Here is a 20,085-nt window from a genome sequence, read left to right as displayed (position 1 = left end):
TTAGCAACTTCAAAGTATGTAATAGAGTATTAAAGTATTGCTTTAATAATATTATATGATATATAATATTATATAATATAATAACATAATAATAAAGTATGCGAACCTAGGAGGAGGTAGGCCAGGTTCACTGTCAATAGTCACCATGCTGTGCATTAGATCTCCAGAACTTGTTCACCTCATAACTGGAAGCTTGTACACTTTTTTTTTTAAAGATTTTATTTATTTGTCAGAGAGAGAGAGAGAGAGCACAAGCAGGGGGAGTAGCAGGCAACAGGAGAAGTAGGCTCTCCCCACTGAGCAAGGAGCAAGATGCCAAGATCCATCCCAGGACCCTGGGATCATGACCAGAGCCAAAGGCAAATGCTTAACTGACTGAGCTACCCAGGCATCCCAGGAAGTTTGTACTGTTTGACCACCATCTTCCAGTTTCTTCCATCCTCCAGCCCCTGATAACTATCATTCTATTTTCTGTTTCTAAGTCTGACTTTTTTGGATTTTACAAATAAGTGATATCATACAGTATCTTTCTCTGTCTGACTTTTTTCACTTTCACTTAGCATAATGTCCTCAAGATCTAGCCGTATTGTCTCACAAGGCAGGATTTAATCAGCCCTAAAAAAGAAGGAAATTTAAAAAAAAGAAGGAAATCCCTTTTTTAACGTAATAGTATGTCTTGGAAATCAGGTTAAATCAGTACCTATAGATCTGATAAAACAGTACCTGCAGATCATTATAAAAAAGACTGTATGAGAGAGAGTCTATTACATGAGTGTACCAGACCTCTGTTGATTGACAGGTGTACATAATCTTTTGCAATGTTTGACACTGTGACCCTGTGAATATTCTTCTACATACTCTTGGGGCAACAACTTGGATGAAAATACAGAAGGCACATTAAATTAGCAAGTTGGCTGAAACCATAGAAGGCACATTTTCCAGTTGGGCTGAAAGGGAGAGATAGTAAAATTGATGGGCAGAATTCCATACCAGCCTCCACTAGACTATCATTTATACAGTGTACATATATGTGTATGTATATATATGCACATATGTACATATATATATATATATATATATATATATATATACTCAATATATAAAGAACAGAGATATAGAAATAGTATATTAGCGTATATATACACACACACACACTATATTGGGATCCATCCCTGAATAAAGGCAACAAAGATCCCCGCCTTCTTGAAGGTCATAAGCTAGCAGAAGACACACAATAATATACATAATAAAAAAGGAAATTACATAGTATATCAGAGGGAGATAAGTGCTGGGGAAAATGGGGGGAGAATGGGGGAAAGGTGGAGCAGAGTGAGGGGGATCTAGAGTCCTAGGGCAGGGTGTGATCTGAAAGCTATCTTAAGTTTCATAACATACTTTTGTGATTTCAAGCATGGCATATAATGGTCAAGGACACATTTCAACGGGACCGAATGAAAGGCAAACAAATCAGAACTTTTCTACCTGGCTAGGTCTGCAGAATCTCACTAGCTTAGCCATCTTCCTCCGGGGAAACTCCAGGATGCCAACATTCTGCTGAAAACGTGTGACCCCCAGAGCAGGACCCGGGAATGGCATTTCTGCAGATGTGACAGCATGCTGTTGTCACATATTGAATTTACAGTTGTCAGAAACCCTAGGGTGCTTGTTTTTCAGGAATAGCTATTAAACCAAGTTATCCTTTCCTTATTCTGTTCCACTTAAGCTTTTTCTTTTTTTTTCAGCCTTAACATAACACCCTTGTGAGTCTTTTTCCCTGATAATTCCCTTTTTTAGTTTAATTCTTTGGTTCTACTCTCTTGAAATGCTGAATCTCAATGCTGAATAAGCAGAGTTGTTGGGTCCTGGAGACTTTATTTTATTTTTTAAAGTTTGCCAAACAAAGGAGTCTAGACTTTACTCTGAGAGCCATTGAAGGGGTTTGAGCAGGGGAATAATAAAGGCAGATTTGCCTTCTAGAAACATCATCTGAGGAGCAAGAGGGAAGATTGTTTAGAGAGAAGCACAATACCGAGGAGGGAGGCCAGGTTCACTGTCAAGAGGAGAAGGGGTGAGCGCCTCAGCCAATGCAGCAGAGGTAAGAGTGGAGGGAAGGGTTGGGCAGAGGCTGTATGGGGACTGGAATGGAGTCACCTCTGGGTGACAGCTGGGTGAAGCCTCTTACCAAAATAAAGATCATGGGCAGTAGGGAAGCACATTTCAGGAAGAAGTTGATAAGCCTGACTTTAGGTGTGATGGCGGTGAGGAGTCTGGACCAAACCCTGATAAGGCTGTTGGTTTGAAGAGCACGAATGCTAAAGTTGGACAGCTTGGGTTGAAATCACAGCTCTATTGGAGATGGGTTTAGCCTAAGGATGTGGATATGGATATTATCAGCCTACCAAGGGAAGGAAGAAAGTTACATGCACATAAGAGGGTAACCACTTAAACTAATGTTAATACTATGTGTCAATAATACTCAGAAAAGGAGATGAAGAAGAAGAAGAAGAAGAAGAAGAAGAAGAAGAAGAAGAAGAAGAAGAAGAAGAAGAAGAAGAGGGGGAGAAGAGGAGGCGGAGGAGGAGGAGGGAGAAAAGGAAGGGTGTGATAGCACTTTCAAAGACTGCCATGTGGTATGTCCACTAGGAGTTAAGGAAAGGAAAAGATTAACATGAACTAGGAAGACAACAATGATGGCTCCTGTCTGGATGGGTAATAAAGAGCTGATCCCCTAGCTTGGTGGGCTGGGGGTGGGTGGGGGAATGGGCCAGGAGAGCACAAGCTCTAAGAAGCCCCAGAAGGTGAGATGAGGGGACCAGCAGGAGGTTGGGGTAAGTCCAGCTAGGGCAGTCCACACCTCAGCTTGGGCTCTTCTAAAGTCTTCTCATCTCACTGAAAAGCCTAAGTGCCCTGCAAACTCCAGGGGGTCTATTTCCGTTGGCCTCTTCTGTGTAAGCCACACATTCTTCCTAGATATTCCCAAACCAGCCAAACACCACCCTCCTGCCTCAGGACCTTCGAAACCGCTACCTGTGGTGCCTGAATAACCTTCTTCCAGATCTGCACATGTCTTACTCCCTCATCCTTTTTGGATATCTGCTTAAATACCACCTTCTCAGACAGGGAGCCTTGATGACACTATGCAAAACAGCCACTTCGTCCCTGACACCTATCCCCACCCCCCACCATCTCTTGGTATCATTTACTTTCATACCACTTGCCACCACCTTGTATATAGTATTTATGTGATTATCATCTTTCAACCACAATATAAATTCCATGAAGATAAAAGAACTTTATCTGTTTTGTTCACTGCTATATCCCTAGTGCCTAGAAATGTGCCTGACACAAAGTAAGCCCCCTGTAAATATTTGTTGAATGAATGAATGAACAAACTCATGGTCCACACGGACGGGTCATGGAAGATGAAGCTGCCCAAGAGCAGTGTCCAAGTCTGGTAGCTCCCGGTCTGGCATGAAAGTTTGCCCAGACATAGCTCAAGACAAGCAGCCTGTTTGTTTTTTTCCCTAGACAGATATAATGAAAATTGCATTTCAGGAGAAGTGATCCATCAAGAAAAAGAAAGCAATTCTCTAAAGGGAACTGATTATACTTCCCTCCATTTTGGAATAGTCAGCACTTTGGCCAGTTCTATTGAGCCAGTAAATTGTCCTATAATCATCCCCCTAGATCCAGGTACAACTTGGTTTCTAAGGGCTAATCAAATTCCACCTCTTACTGCATTTCATGGGAGGTCCCCGGTGTAGAGGAGCGTTGTAAACCTTCAGTACACAGCAGGCACAGTTGGGGCTCCTAGGTGGCTCAGTCAGTTAAGTGTCTGCCTTTGGTTCAAGTCATGATCCCAGGGTCTAGGGATTGAGCCCCGCATCAGACTCCTGCTCAGTGGTGGGTCTGCTTCTCCCTCTCCCTCTGTGTTCTCTCTCCCTCTCTCACACCCTCTCTCAAATAAAATCTTAAGGGAAAACAAAACAACAACAACAAAACAAAACAAAAAATCCCAGCGGGCATAGTACATGTATCTACCCAAGACGGCCTGGAAAACTGTGGACCTTCAACTGTGCCTGTTCAAGGCATGAAGGACTGGATGAGTTTGTGATTCTGTCCTTGAATCAAAGCAAACGTGTGTTGAAAGGACTTGATCGCCTCACGAAACAACAAACGGAGTATAAATTAATCTTGTGGTTTAGAGATGTAAGGGTAAACTTTGAAGTGATACCTTTAAAGTTTCCAGTGGTGACAAGTACGAAAGTTAAACTTGGACAGCCTGGTTTTAAAATCACAGCTCCACTGGTATTAGCTGTGTGGCTTTGGGTATTTAACCTCTCTGCCTCAGTTTATGTGTCTGTAAAGTGGGGATAATAATAGTACATCTCTCGTGGAGTTCTAACTGTGGAGATGCTCAGGTGAAATACTTGAGCCATGCCTGGCACCTACTAAGCACTCTACAAGGTTGATTACTTTCACAGCTAGATGTGCATGGGTTTGAATCCTGGTTTCAGAGACTGGACTTGGTTTTTCTACACTGTGTGCATCACATCGATGGCATGCTGAATCACTCCCTACACTGAATTTGGAGCTAGTGAGCTTTCAAGGAATGGAAGTAATGGAGTGACCAGAGATGGATGTGTTTGACTGGAGTGTTTACGAAGAGTGACCATCCTGAGTCAGATTTTGAAGGAAACGTGGCTGATAGGTCATCAGGAAGAGGAGAAAAGGCATTCTAACAAAGTACATGAAATAGCATATGGAAAATCTCTAAGAAGAACATGTTTGGTTGCTGGAAGGAGAATGAAGAACAGTTGATGAGATGTGAAGATCAGTTTTCCCAATACCTAGAAGGTCAAGAATTCTTCTTTGTATGGAAGCCCCCAAATGAGCATTCCTGTGACTTGTGATTTGTCTCTTCTTCTAGCCAACGAGATTGTGAAAGGAACCTGTCACCAACACATGCCCTGTGAGGTGGTTACTGTAATTTTGTTTGCTTTTTAAAAGGATTTATTTATTTGAGGGGGGAAGGGGCAGAGGGAGAGAAGCAGACTCCTCACTGAGCATGGAACCCACCATGGAACTCCATCCCATGACCCTGAGATCCTGACCTGAGCCCAAACCCAGAGTCAGACACTTAACCCTCTGAGCCACTCAGTCACCCCTAGGATAATTCTGGTATCACTTTCCAGAGTTTACTTAGACTCTTTGGGGTAAGGAAAATGACCTTAAAAAATTATGCACAGACTTTCTGTGATTCTGGGAATCTGTTTTTCATGTGGGTCAAGCAAAACTCCATGAGAAATACCAAACACAAGGTAGGCAAGGGGGCCTTTCCCAGTGGCAGCAGTAACGTCACCAGCGAAGTCTGGAACACTTTGAAAGAGTCCCCCAGAGTCTTCCAACATGAATACGGGAATTCTTCCGGGAGGGCAAGACCTAACGTCAGCTCCAAGACTGCCCACGGAGAGGTGTTCATGTGAGGGACTGTATCAGAACATGAAAAGAACTCCTGAAATGGAACTGAATGGCCACGCTCCTGTCTCAGGAGTCACCACTTCACCCCCATCAGAATGCACCCCGCCCCTTTATCCCCCCCACCCCCCAGTTTCCTGCCCTGGGGACCCTCCTGTGCTCCCTTGGGGCAGGTCTCTAAGCACACACCTGCACATGTGTCGGCCTTGGTTAAAAACCCATGCTATTGTAATAACTATCTCCGCAGCCTTGTGTCTGCCCAGTGGATTGCATATTTTCCGACAATGGGCACCAGGTCTTTTTTTTTTTTTTTTTAAATTTTATTTATTTATTTGAGAGAGAGAGTGAAAGATAGCATAAGAGGGGGAAAGTCAGAGGGAGAAGAAGACTCCCTGCGGAGCCAGGAGCCTGATACGGGACTCGATCATGGGGTTCTGGGATCATGACCCGAGCTGAAAGCAGCCGCCCAACCAACTGGGCCACCCAGGTACCCTGGGCACCAGGTCTTAAATTGTCACATTTTCTCTGGCCTCAACATGGTTTCTGGACATGGTTTCTAGCACATTCTAGAAGCTGATTAAATGTTGAATTGAATCTCTATCTGAGCTAGAGAGAGAGATACCTCCTTTGTTGTTAACATAGAGAAACTGGGCTTCCCCCTACCCCACGTCCCAAAAAGAATTAATACACCTCGAAGGGAGAAAAATAGGGGTCTGCTGTCAGAAACAACAAATGCCTTAGGTGGGGGCACACCCAATAATAACGCTTTTGCTTCTACCTTTCCAGATGCAGGCTAACTTCAAGGAAACAGCTCGCAGCAGATCTATAACAAGGTAATCTTTAGATTTTTTTTTTTTTTTTTCCCCAACCCTGAGCTGTGGCCCTTGAATAATCTTGGTTTCCGGAGAGCAGACTACTGTAATGGTAATCCAGGAAGTAAATTGCCCTTTGAAAAGCAAGGAAGAAACCAATAGACTAAGTATTTATTTATATTTAATGCTCCAGGGCTTCTGTTTTCTGCTTTGAAGAGTTCCTGGCAAAGGCTTCTTAAAGTCATTAATCCTAGGGGCAAATCTAAATGTCCTGTAGGCTGCTCCTGGCCCCTGGAGCCTGGCACACTGTGTTTATAACCTGGGGGCTTTCCAGAAAGACAGGCACGGGGGAAGGAGGAGCTGGTGGCAGTGAAAGAGAGAATGTGGGGAGGGGGATGCAATTTGGAATCTGTGCTGGAAACTTTGGCCAGAAATGAATTCTCCAGAATTGATTGATTTGGGCTTTTCAAAGAGGGGATGACCCACCCACACTCTTCTACCCTAAAGTCAGACAGGAACCCATGGACTCCTGTCTTCCTCCAGCTCCTGTCTGGGGACCCCTGTTGAGTGATGTCAGCTGTAGCCAACCTCATAGTGATAGGCTCCAAAATATTATTTATTAGAAAGAGTGAGAGAGAGAGAGCACAAGCAAGGTGAGGGGCAGAGAGAGAAGCAGACTTCCCCGCTGAGCAGGGAGTCTGACGTGGGGCTTGATTCTAGGATCCTGGGATCAAGACCTGAGCCGAAGGCTAACGCATCACTAACTAAGCCACCCAGCTGCACCAGCACCTACATTTTTTCTTGTAATGCATAATAGAAAAATTAGAAATGTCAAATAAGCAAAAAGAAAAGAAATCCTATAAGATTTTTGCTAAGATAGTCATGCTTCCCATATTGTTTTTATTTATATACACACACACAAATAAGAGCTTTATTCTATACATACTCTTATGTAGCCAGTGTCCCCTCATATTAATAATATTTTATTATAGATCAGTAATTGCATGAGCATCGTTTTCAGTGGCTGCTCGGCATATCATTGTATGACGTCGTAAATGCACTTAACCAGTCTCCCTACGTGGTGATTTAACAGCTTCATTTATTTGCTAGGGTTGCTGTAACAAAATGCCACAGACTGGGTAGCTTAAACAACAGGAATTTCTTTCTTCGTAATTCTGGAGACTAGAAGTCCGGAGATGACGCTATCTGCAGGACTGGTTCTCCTGAGACCTCTCTCTCTGGCTTGCAAATGGCCGCTTTCTCCCCGTGTCTTCACATGGTCTTCCCTCTGGACCTGTGTGTGTCCAAATGTCCTCCTCTTGTATGGACACTGGCCATACTGGATTAGGGCCCTCCCTAATGACCTCATTTTAACTTCTTTAAAGACCTTGTCTCCAAAGACAGTCACATTCTGAGGTTCTGGGAGTTCAGACTTCAATTTGAATTTTGAGGGACACGATTCAGCTCATAACAGCAGCTAATATTTTTAGAAAGCTTACTATGAGCCTCCACATACGTCATCTCATTTCATCCCTCAACAACTCTAACATATAGACGTATATATTCATGTATATATTCCCGCACACATTTTTGTGTGAACACCTTTTCATTAATCTTGGGTATACACCTAGAAGTGTATATGCCCTTATTCCTTCCTCCCTCCCTTTTTTTTTCTTTCTTTCTCTTTCTCCTTTTTTTTTTTTCTCTTTCTCCCTTTTTGGTATAGCCATTTGAATAGGCATGCTGTGGTATCTCATCTTGGTTAACTTGGTTTAACTTGCCATCTCCCTAGTGACTACTGATGTTGAACATATTTTAATACGTTTAATATTTAATGTATTTAATGTATTTGTTTGTCATATATTTTCTTTGGTGAAGTGTAGCTTCCCATATTTTGCCCATTTTAAAATCAGGTTATTTGTTTTTTCTTTTTTTCTTTTTTTTAGATTTTTATTTATTTATTTGACAGACAGGGATTACAAGCAGGCAGAGAGAGAGAGGAGAGAGGAGGAAGCAGGCTCCCCGCTGAGCAGAGAGCCTGATGCGGGGCTCGATCCCAGCACCCTGGGATCATGACCTGAACCGAAGGCAGAGGCTTTAACCCACTGAGCCACCCAGGTGCCCCTGGGTTATTTGTTTTCTTATTATTGAGTTGTGAGATTCCTTTATCAGCTATGTCTTTTGCAAATATTTTCTCCCAGTCTGTGACTTATCTTTTGATTTTCTTAATCACATCTTTGGAAGAAAACTCCTTTTAAATTTTGGCAAGGTTCAGCTGATGAACTTAAAAAAAGAAAAATGGCAACCGTTGGTTGTATCCTACCTAAGAAATTTTTGCCTAACCCGCAGTCACAAAGATTTTCTTCTGTGTTTTCTTTTAGAAAGTTTATAGTTTGAGGTTTATGATTCTTTTCAAGTTAATTTTTGAATATGACACAAGAGTGTGTTGATAGAAGTTGAGGTGAATTTTTTGGTTATGGATATTCAATTGTGTCAGCCTGTTTGTTGAAACATGAAGGTGTCTTATGATGCCTGATACTTAATAATTCAGTAAAGAATGTGAATTATTTCTACTGGAGACCAGAGGGGACGGGGTCTGGAGGTGGCTGGTGAATGGCTGTTGTTCCATAGAAGTCAGCCTGAGGCACAACACACCCCACCCCCCTCTTCCCCGCCATTCCTTTTGCTAGAGGATGTTACCTGGAGGATGTGGAGAGGGAGGACTCCCACACGGAGCACCTTTCAGGGGCTCATTAAAAAATGGCACCTGAGAGCAACTGTGTTTGGGGTTTGGGGCAGGCCAGTATGAAATCCAGTGCCGGCATCATGATGGAGGATCAGGACACTGGAGGCTCTTTTTCATGAAACACTCCTCTGTGGCACAGCGTGAGAAAGGTTTAGTGTGTCTAAGAGCCTCCCTCTGATGTGAAGGAACGCTCATCTGCAGGCATCCACTCATACCCCAAGGATGCACTTTCCGACTTGCTGGGGTCACATACAAGTGTGCTCCTTCATCATTCCATTGAAGACTCTGAGGCTCAAGGTCAGGCAGAGTGGGTCTGGCTGACCCCGTTTTTACCCCTGATGTCTTCAATACCCGGCTGCTTTCTTGGCCCCCCCCCCCCCCATTCACATGGCTGTCAGCTCCTCAAATGTGTCGTGTCCTATTTGGAATCCCTTCTTCTTCCTCCTGCCCTTCACCTCCCCACTTCAAACTGCTTTTCATCTTGGCTCTCCTCTCTTGTTAGTGGTTTTCCGACCACCTGATCACCCAGCCAGGACACCAGGAAAGCCTCTCAACATGCGCTCCCCTTTACCTCCTGTACCAGAATCTATCACGAAGCTCCATCCCATCTACCTTCTGAGCACCCTCTAAATGTGTGCCTTCCCTTTTGTCCCCTCCTGCTGCTCCCTTGGTTGGGAAAGTCAACATCTACCATCTGCACCTTGAAATGTCCTCCCTGCTGCCCATCTTCCCCTCAGTCTTCTTTAGCTAAACTATTGCCTGCACAGCTGCAAAGTGATCCTTCCAGAATGCAGTCTTGCTAATGTCACTCGTCAGCTTAAAGCTCTTTTGTGGCTCCACGTTGCCTCCCCAATAAAGATCAAACTCTTCAGTCTGGCACCCTGGTCGCTGCTGTAGGCTTGAGCCACACGTCCCCTTGCCCCTTGTACCTTAGCCATAAAGAACTCTTATTGTGTGCCTGCTTCTTCTCCTAGATGACCGCAATCCTACTCTAACAGTTTGTTTACACACCTGTCCTCCTCACTCGACTGCGAAGTGCTTGAGGGCAGGGACTCTACTTCACTTACAGCATATTGCACAGGGCCTGGCACAGAGTCATTACAGTCATTCATTTGATAAACATTTGTTTAAGGTCCATCATTATATGTCGAATTTATAGCATGTATTAGAATGTCATCTTGTCCCTTTGCCAAAGTGTCTTAATAGTTTTAAATGGAAGACTTAGGAGTGCTCCATAATGAATACTGACCAGTTTGGAGTTCTTTTCCAAAGTGAAGGACGGTTGTAAATTCAAATGCTGTCATCTGAAACTCTCTGGTGAGCATAAGCCTGTTTCATGCCCAGTTGTCCATTTTGTGTTCTGGAAAATGTGGTAGATCAAACGATAAGGCACTCTTCCAGGCTGCTTTGGGAGGAAGATGAAGAGATAGATGGTGAGAGAAAAGCCTGTCCCCAACAAGATTCATTATTTTGCCACCGCCTCCCCACCCCATGCAGGTGGCTTCTCCTGAGTACCCCATGTCAGTTAATGACATCATAGGACCGCCAGTCTTCTCTCTGACTTTCCCCTCATAGACCCTCATTCCAGCCTCTCTGACTTTGCTGAGTTTTCTGAAAACACCTCAGACCCTATCATACCCTCCTGCTTTTGCGCATACCAAGCCTATGGTCCGCAAGGTACTTCTGTGTACCCTTGACTTGGTGAGTTCTGCATGCACCTTTGTTGTGTGTGTACATATGTTTCTTCATGTGTGGGTTTATGCACATATGTGTGCATTTTTGCATTATGTGCATATGTGTGTATTTGTATACATTTGTGTATCTCCGTGATGTGTTTATGTATATATATATGCGTGTGTGTCTGCATGTTTTGCCGGTGCATATATATATGTTTATGTGTGTGTATGCTACTATCTTCCCAATGTTCAAATGTCTCCTCATTCATGGTATTTCCCCACCTCCTCCAGGTCCTTATTACTGGACCTTTTTTTTTTACTGGACCTTTTTAATAGGTTAACATTGTTGGGATTATCTGTCCCCGTGTTCCTTCACATAAACTGTGGGTCCCCAAAGTGCAGTGACTGTGTTTTCTTTTTCTTGAGGGGTGCCCCAACCCCAGCACAGTGCTTGGCACAAATATCCCTGAATCAATATGTGAATGTTAAGGCCACTCCATCCATCCATCCATTCATTCGTCCATCCAATCAGCCATACAGATCTGGTATCTCTTTTTTTCCTAATCCACTTTCTGCCCAGTACAAGGACTTCACAGACCAAAATCATTCTTGGTTGTGCCAAACCGAAAGTTGAAGCCCATCCCTTACTTGTCCCGGGGGGCCCACATTCCTTCCTAACATCTCCTCAGGTGTCTTCCTTCCCCCTTCTTTCTGTGTTTCCAATACCCCTCCCTTTTTATTCAAATTTCACCGTATAAGAATCTGGTGCGCTTTGAGGGGTGGTCTTTTGGACACGGATCCTCAAAACCTTCAGAGATGAGCTTCCCCATGGTGTCCAAGGCTGTGGATTCCATGTTGAGAACAAATCTCATGAGTGCATCTTTTTTCCAGCAACATCATCTCTTTCTCGAAAATGAATAGCCAATCATTAGAAGAGGAGGAAAGCCTGAATAGGAAAGAAATCTGGGGGTAAAATGAGGCTAATTTGAGAACCAGGAGAAAAGGAGATCTTGAGACCAAAAGTAGTGGGGAGCGAGTGCGGCAGTCCTTCTGCCGCTCAGAGGACGCCAGGGGCCCAGGTTTCAGGAGCTCTCCAGTGCTGGTCCCACTCCTGCTCCTCGTCACCCGTTCCTATCTCTCCCAACTGTGTGTTCACCCCCCCCCCCATCTCTCCAGACGGAGTCAGTGGGCCAGCCTCCTCCCCCTGCTGCTGTCTTGTAAGTCCTGTTCATCACCATTCTATCACCATTCTGGATTTACTGCTTTAAAATATCTCTAAGATTGGCCCTTTCTCTCCCTCTGCCCCGCCCCCTCACTGCACATCCCCTTCAAGCGGATCTGCCTGTGGCCAGCTCTTGTCCTCCAAATACGCCTCTGCGATGGCGCCCTTCTGCTCTTCAGGAACCCTTAGCGGGCAGCCATCCTGCTTCCTCTCCCTGAGAGAAACGCGCTGGTGGTGTGGGAGGCCGTCTCCAGTCTCTCGCAGCCTCCCCATCGCTGCTCCCAGCACTGCCCGAGACCCCGGTCTCCTCTCCGCACGTGCGCGACCTGCGCTCACCGCCGGCACCTCCAGCCTGCTCGTCTTGCACCTTGGACGTGCTTGTCACTGCGGCAGCACATCACCATGCAGTTGCTGGTGACCAGGTTATCCTTTTCAACCAAAAGCCTCGGCAAAATTTGTAGAGCTGCGCGACCTGGAACATAAATTGCAAAGACGGAACTGGAACAAAGTTGAGGCAAATTTCTAAGTGTAGGGAGAGCCCTGGAGCATAGGGTGGTGTGGACTGATCTCATGGGTGTTGGTTTTGTCTGGCAACCTGTCCCGGCGGCTGCTGGAGTGGGGGCGAATCTTCTACTTTGGCTTCCTTAAGGCCAGGCTCAGGGTGACGCTCACTAAACACACATTAATTGATTTATTGACTTATTCATTCCCTCTTGGACAAACATTTATTTACTGCCCACAAAGAACTCCCAAGTCGAATTTTACTTCTCTGCCCAAAGGACACTGAAATTCACTGACAGGCACCGGGCGCCTCGAAGAGGCCTCTGGCACAGGAGAGCAGCCTGGGAACAGGTTTCTCTGCCTTCCCCTCACCTTGAGGAGTAGCCAAGCTCAGCACGTTGGGAACGTGTATGGAAAGCACACTTGCTGCACGCTATTTGTACAGTGGTAACCTTCCCAAAGCACGTGTCTGTTGTGAGAACTCGACCCGAAAGAGTCAACACCAGGCTTCTGGCTGATTCTGCAAGAGCACTGGGGCTGTGGAGGCCCTTAATGCAGATCCAGAACTTCCTGTCCTCAGTTTAGCAATAGCACAGCACAGCCCAGCACAGAATCCTGGCTTGCACTCTCCCTCTCACGGGCCACAGCCAGGCCTTAGAGCTGACTGGAGGGGCCTTCTTGAGCAGGGAAGCTCATCAACCCATTTCTAGAAGTGGCTCCCTTCAGCTGCTGCGTTGGATCTGGTTCTAGCCCTATCTGGTGGTAGCTCCCTAGGACTCAATCCAGAAGCCACATCTGAGTGGACAAGTGGACAAGGGGATTCTGAGGGCTACTGGGTGGCTACCCAGGGTAATGGACCGGTGGGAATCTTTATTGGCCACAGAAATGTAAATGTATCTTTGGTCAGGTTTAAAAGCCTAGTCAATGATTGCATATTTTTATTATTTACCTGGTAAAAAATTTCTAAAAAGAGAGAGAGAGAGAGAGGCTTGATGTTTCCCCTGAACTTTAGGCTCTGTTCAGTGTTTTTCTGGCCGTGTGGTACCTCTGAAATGCCTGGCTTCTGGGCTGGGCTCAGAGCAGGGAAATCAGTTGAGAGACTTAAACCACATAGACCTTGGCCCTTTGAGGGTCTGCTAGAGCAGAAAGTTTGGAGCCAGAGGGAGGTAGCAGCCCAACAAGGTAATTCTCCCAGCCTCCAGATGACAAAGGTTGCATTTACACCTGCCTGGGAGGTTTAATCATCTACCATTTCCAAACACAGCAGGCTAACAACCGGCTGGGCTGAAAATCATAAATTAAAAAAAAAAAATTACCAAGAAGAGACAGTACAAGGGGGAAGGAAGGAAGTCGGGGGTTAGTGTTTCTGTTCCAGAGGACCCGGGGTGGGGGGTTTCGGGGAAGGGGCTGCTGGTGGGGACCCTGGGTGGGGGGGATGTGAGTGGGAAGCCTTGGAAGGGGGTCCTGGGTATCTGGGTAGGGCCTTTGGTGAGGAGGCCCTTGGTGGGGAGCCGTGAGTGAGGGCCTCTGAGTAGAAGGCCTGATGGGGACCCTGGCTGAGGGCTTTGTGTGGGGGTCCAGGGCAAGAGGCTGAGTCAGGGTTCCCAGACAAGCAGGAGCAGTCTAGTTGCTATGAGCCCCATGAGAAAATGGCCACCTGTGACATGGTCACCTGTAATGATGACTGTGAGGAAAGAAGTCTAAGAATCTTCCCTTGGGGGTTGCCATTGGTGCTTATATGTTCCTGCCTTCTTGTTAGGGGAGACCAGGCTGTCTCTTTGTCACCAGCCCAGACAGCCTGGCATAGGGTTGCACATACTCCCCCTAAACCCCCACCTTCCTGTGCCAGCCTGCCTGGGTTCAGATCTCATGTGTGGCTTCGGGCAAGTAACCTGCGTCCTGTAAGCCTCCATTGCCCCACCTATAAAATGTGGATGGTAACAGTCTTAGCCTCATAGGATATTTTCGGTGTTAAATGGGGCAATATGTTGTTGTTGTTACTTCTTGGAAAAATGCCACTTGGGGGACCAATGGCCAGCTTTGGCCATAGGTTGATGGTGTCTGAGCTCAATGTGTATGAGCCAGATGATGATGAATTTATAGGTGGGAGAGACTCGGAGGTCCCGTGGTCCACAGGTTATGCGTTATATGTTAATCTTTCACACATTGCTTTGAACACACCAAGACAAAAAGCCATAGAGTCTCACTGATGAATAGGATCTTCATCATAAAGTTTTTATTGCAGAAGAGAAATCAATCTTTTAGGTAATTAGCAATAAGGATTATGGAATGCTTGCCATATACACAACACTCTGGACAGAGTGGGGGATGTGGCAGAGTTGGACCCAGGCCCTCCTCCCTCAATAAATTTACCATCTTGATAGGGGACAAGACATACATGGAAATAGATAACTAACAGCTCAGAAAACATATGTCAAATACCAAATGAGTTGCATTGTAGTGCAAATGTATTTGTGTCTTCTACTTTCTCTATGAAGATGGAATGCATATCTGTCTCACTCACTCACCGTGATATCCCCTCTGCCCTCATGTACACCACAGCTCAGCCTTCCTGAACATTTACTGTGTCCCAGGCAACGTTCTGAGCCTTTTTTGGTGTTGACTCCTTTAAGCTTATAATATAGGCTAAAATAAGATGAAGAAAGTGAGGCACAGAGAAATTTTAAAACTTGCTCAAATTTACCCAAGACTGCTCATTGCCTATACACAATGTCAGGCACACACCGTGCCTAGTGGTGTGCCTGGCACAGATGGTGGAGCCATGCGTCCACAGGACCCCACCAGTGTTCCAGAGACGGTGCTGGGCACCTTCATGGACTGCCTTGCCTGCCTCACTTCATCTTCACAAAACTCCATTGAGGAGAGTATTGTGACTTCATTTTTTTTTTTTTTTAAGATTTTATTTATTTATTACGAAAGCATTTGCAGGGTGAGAGACAGAGGGAGAAGCAGATTCCCTGCTGAGTAGGGAGCCGGATGCAGGGTTCGATTTCAGGACTCCAGGATCATAACCTGAGCTGAAGGTAGACGCTTAATTGACAGAGCCACCCAGACACACCTTGCGATTTCACGTTAAAGAGGAAGGCGCTCAAACAGGGCAGGGACACATGCAAGTTACTGGCTGACAAAGGGTGCTGGCCAAATGTATTCCTATACCAAGGGACTGACCTGGACTTGAACAAATGTTTGGAGTTTAGAGGACTGGAGTGGTGAAGGACATTTTCTCCAAGATGGAGTGTGTCTCTTGGATTCTGAAGACGGAACCAGATTCAGATAAGCAGAGAATGTGAGAGAGAGCTGGAAGTGGGCCAGGAAAGGATACACAGAAGTCCTGTGGGCTTATACCAGCATGCTGGCTGGAGTGACTAACATGTGCAAGCAGGAAGTGGCAGGGGCAGGGAGAAAGTAGATCAGGGGCAGATCAGAAAAGGCCTTGAGTACTAAGCAAAGGAGGGGAGAATCTGAAGGAACAAACTTTACAGAAATGAGCTGGGCATGTCTTAATGTTTCTGGATCTCTAGCTGGGGCCAAATGTTTGATAAGACTGGCTTGGCCTTTAATTTCTTCAAGCTATAGTTATACTGAATTACATAACATGTTTAATCAAGGCCACTGGAAAATTACACAAAGCGTTTGCTTCATATGGCATGGGAAAATTTAAAAGCCTTGCAGAAAAATGCCAGTGTCCCTGCCTTTTTCCCTCTCTTCTCTCTGCACTTTTGAGTTAGTGGACGCTATAAAGTTGTACTGCCTTATCACTGAGGAAATCGAGCCGACAATGAGTCCAAGGTGTGGACTTGCAAGGTAACAATCGAGCTTCATGCTGCTAGAAACTGTTCATTTCAGTTGCAGGGGCCCTGGGGTTCCAGACTCGGTTCTAGGGAGTTTCACCATAAGTGTCTTTGCTGCAGCATTTTTGACGTAAACATTTTTTGCCAAATAACTAATTCCCATAACGCATTTTTGCCATAAAAGAAGAAAAAAAATAACTGTTTAATAGTTAGGTTTGACCGCTTGTTGGTTTCATCAGCCAGTTGACAATTTGGCTTCATTTCTCTGTTGACACAATACTCCCATTTTTCTGTAAATCTTAGCCATCATAATGATGAATATGGTGACAGAGTTTTGAACGCACATTCCCCACAGAATTTTGGAACATTCACCAATGAGCATGTGACAATATGCCAAGAACAAACAACAGAGTTAGAAGGCTTTTACAACGCCGTCCAAAGGTCAGTTACAAATATACATCTTAATACTGGAAACTGATACTTCTCTTAATGAGGGAAGACATTTTAGTGAAAAAAAAATGTGATGCCAAACAAAGAGACGAATCAGCAAGAAAAACAATGTGTAACACTATGAACGAAAGACATTGAAGACAAATGCTTGTGTACAATCCACAAAATACAATTGGATATTTGAGTGGTATTGCCATGAAACTACACACATTTTAAATGTGCTCAAATATTTTGTATTTTGCAAGAAAGTCTTTTTAATTTTGTTATTCATGTTTCATCATGTCCTTTTTAATGAATGTCTCTCTTTTATTTTTCATGATTTTATCTTTTATGGCAAAACTGCCTTTTGGCTAGTTAGTTACATGACAAAAATGTTTGCTGCGGAAATACTCGTGGCAAAGATGTTCACAACAAAGATCATGTATGTACCCGGGATCCAGAGCCGTCCACTAGGTTGAGCTTCCAACTGTGGGTGTGAGCCTTGCCACAGCTCCTTGCCAATATGTTTGTTTTTCCACCCATGGTCCAGAGGATCCTAACGGTTCTGCTCCCTCTGCTCACACAAGTACGGTGATGAATAAGGCAGTGTTTGCTGAGGCCAGTGGGAACCTGGACATCACACAAGCACCTTAGTTATGACTCCTGGTAGAACCCAGATGGTGGTGGTGTTTCTCTATTTGCTCTGTTATAAAGCAGCATCTCATTCCACACCTGCGCCCTTCTCTGTATGACAGTGAGGCCAGGATATTGGGGATGGAGGTGGGTGGATATTGGGTCACATGGTAGGTGTTATGGAGGAAATAAAGCCCCCAGGATTGTGTCTTGCTTTGTGTTGGTATTTCTTATTTTGTTGGCTGTGTTTTCTGGACATTTGGAAAGTTAAAACAATGTATGTAACTTGGGGATCTCACAGGTTCTTATGGAAAGTATACAAATGTTGCTGTCATTAAAAGTTGGAAGGTGAAGACACTGGTATTCATCTCTTCATTTGGTATTTAATGCTTTGTATTTCTTTTTCATTCTTTTTGGGAAAAGATATTTTTTAAAGGAGAAAAGACAAAAGTTGCTCCTTAAACTACACAAAAATATGTATTAAAGGTTCTCTGTAGCTGTTGTAGGATATTCTCTTATTTGTTTGGAGGCTCAGAAGAGTGATATCTGCATACACGGTATTAATCGTGGGTCCTGTGGGACTTAGAAAGGAGGGGCTGACTCCTCTGAAAATCCTCCACGTATTTTCCAAATGCAGACTTGAAAACCTTTGCTTGAGCAAGCCAGCCTTCTTGTTTTCCTGTCCTCTATCAAGATTCAAACTAAGTTGGCCGCCCACTGATATGGATCTGTAAATAGGCTAAATCCTCCCTTTGAACACACGGGTCCCTAACTTGCTATCTTATGAAAATGTTTGGGGGATGACAACATCACAGGGCTCAGCAGAGACTAGTGTGTCTGCCCTTTGCTAAGGAGACCTGGAAGACTGTGGGTCTCTTGGCGAGGGAAGGGGATGCTGAGGAACTATAGACCACAAAATATGCCTGAACAGAATCTAGGCTCCCTGACGCCTTCCTATCACTGCCTGCATGTGTTGTTTGTGTTGTATGTGGTATGTGTTGTGTGGTGTGTATGGTGTGTGATGTATGGGGTATGTGTCTGTGTGTGTGTTATGTGTGTGGTATACGTGTGTGTTATATGTATCGTATCTGTGTTGTGTGTGTGTGGTGTGGTATGTGTCCCTTTGTGTGTGGCATGTGTGCTCTACATGTGGAATGTGTGGTGTATGTGTTGTGTATGGGGCGTGGGTTGTGTGTATGCTATGTGTGTATGGTATGTGTGTTGCATATGTGTGTGGTGTGGTATGTGTCCCTTTGTGTGTGGCATGTGTGTTGTATATGTGGCATGTGCGTTGCATGTGTGGTGTGTATGTTGTGTGGTGTATGTGTAGTGTATGTGTTATATGTGTGGTATGTGTGTTGTATGTGGGGTGTGTGTGTTGTATTGTGGTGTGTGTATGTGTGGTATGTGTGTTGTATGTGTGGTGTGTGTGTTGCATGTGGGGTGTGTGTGTTGTATGTGTGGTATGTGTGTTGTATGCCTGGTATGTGTGTTGTATGTAGGGGGGTGTTGTATGTGGGGGGGTGTGTGTTGGTAGTAGAGGATGCTATTTCTGCAGAGATTTATATTTCTAGTCAGCTTTGTGCCTTGTGGTGGAAAGGAGAAGTGTGGAGAACAGAGTTTTCAAATGTTTTTTTAATTGTATTTATGTATTAGAGAGAAGAGGGAGAAACAGACACGCCACCGAGCAGGGAGTCTAGTTCTTAAATTTTTTTTAAATGGAACTCTAATCTGATATCTAACACTATATTAGTTTCAGGAACACAGCATAATCATTTGCTACTGTATATATGGTAAAATGATCATTGCGGTAAGTCTAGTTAACATCCATCACCACTCATAGTTAAAAAATTCTCTTTTCTTGTGATGGGAACTTTGAAGATCTACTCTCTTAGCAACCATCAAATATAAAACACAGCATTGTTAACTGCAGTCACAGTGTTGCTCATTACATTCTTATGACTTATTTTTTCACATTATCTTTAACTGCCACATCACTAAAGCCCAATTTTTCATTCTGCTCTCTTCACATACCTTTCAGTGTTCCCTATTTTCTTGTTTCTCTATTTCACTGTGTTCTTTAAATAAATCCTTTCTGCTCCTACCTCTTTTAACTTTTCTCCCACTATCCCTTTTTCTCTCTTCCCTAATTTTTATTTTTCTCTATTTCTCCTAATTCTACTAAACTTCTTCCCCTCCTCCTATTTCTCTCTTACTCTTCTCCCTGGGAACTGATGTTCCCAGAACTTGAACTTGACCCAGAGCACAGCCAGAAGCATGGGTTGTACTCTATATCATGTTTCTTTAAAATAAAGCCTGCCAGCATGACAGCCTTGCGGGGTTGGCTATGGTGCATGTGCCCAAGCCTCTGCTTTTGTTCTGAATGCCGAATTCATGTTGTGATTTTAATCACCGCTCATCAAACCGAAGTGGCCATCTTTCGATTTGTTGGTGAGTTGCTAGGACCAAAAGCACAAGAGTGTGACAAGGAGTTGGGGAGGAGGTTGAGCTGGAGAAATAAGCAAACAGTTGTCTTCCTTCTACAGTGTGGGCTGACCTGCATTCTGTTGACCTGCTGGGTACAAAAGGGATCCCCAGAGTTTCTAAATTTGAAATAAAGCTTTAGAAATAATTTGCAAAAGATATCACAGCTGCAGAAAACTGATAAAGTAGCCGGGTGGGGGGTAAGGGAGTCTGGAGAAAAGAGAAGACTGACCGAAGTTAGGAACCATCTGAACGTTTTTTCTCTGTGCAACCTTGAGCACCTCTGAACCCC

At 44.5% G+C, this 20,085-nt stretch overlaps 2 long non-coding RNA genes across 3 annotated transcripts in view; one reads left to right on the top strand and one right to left on the bottom strand.

Moving 5' to 3' along the window:
* The window catches only part of LOC309847890, a 407,011-nt gene that overhangs the window by 294,838 nt on the left and 92,088 nt on the right, over positions 1–20,085 (bottom strand). The gene's annotated exons all lie outside the window — the stretch shown is intronic.
* LOC309847896 overlaps positions 1–20,085 on the top strand; it is a 32,854-nt gene that overhangs the window by 5,855 nt on the left and 6,914 nt on the right. The window contains exon 2 of the long non-coding RNA XR_014302705.1: positions 6,265–6,311. This is a non-coding gene — a long non-coding RNA (uncharacterized lncRNA). The remainder of the gene's footprint in view (positions 1–6,264; positions 6,312–20,085) is intronic.

Source organism: Mustela nivalis (genome assembly GCF_964662115.1).
Source record: "Mustela nivalis genome assembly, chromosome: 14".
In the NCBI taxonomy this organism is placed as follows: domain Eukaryota; kingdom Metazoa; phylum Chordata; class Mammalia; order Carnivora; family Mustelidae; genus Mustela; species Mustela nivalis.
Note: the sequence above shows the minus strand (reverse complement) of the source record. Positions and strands in the feature narration are given on the sequence as shown.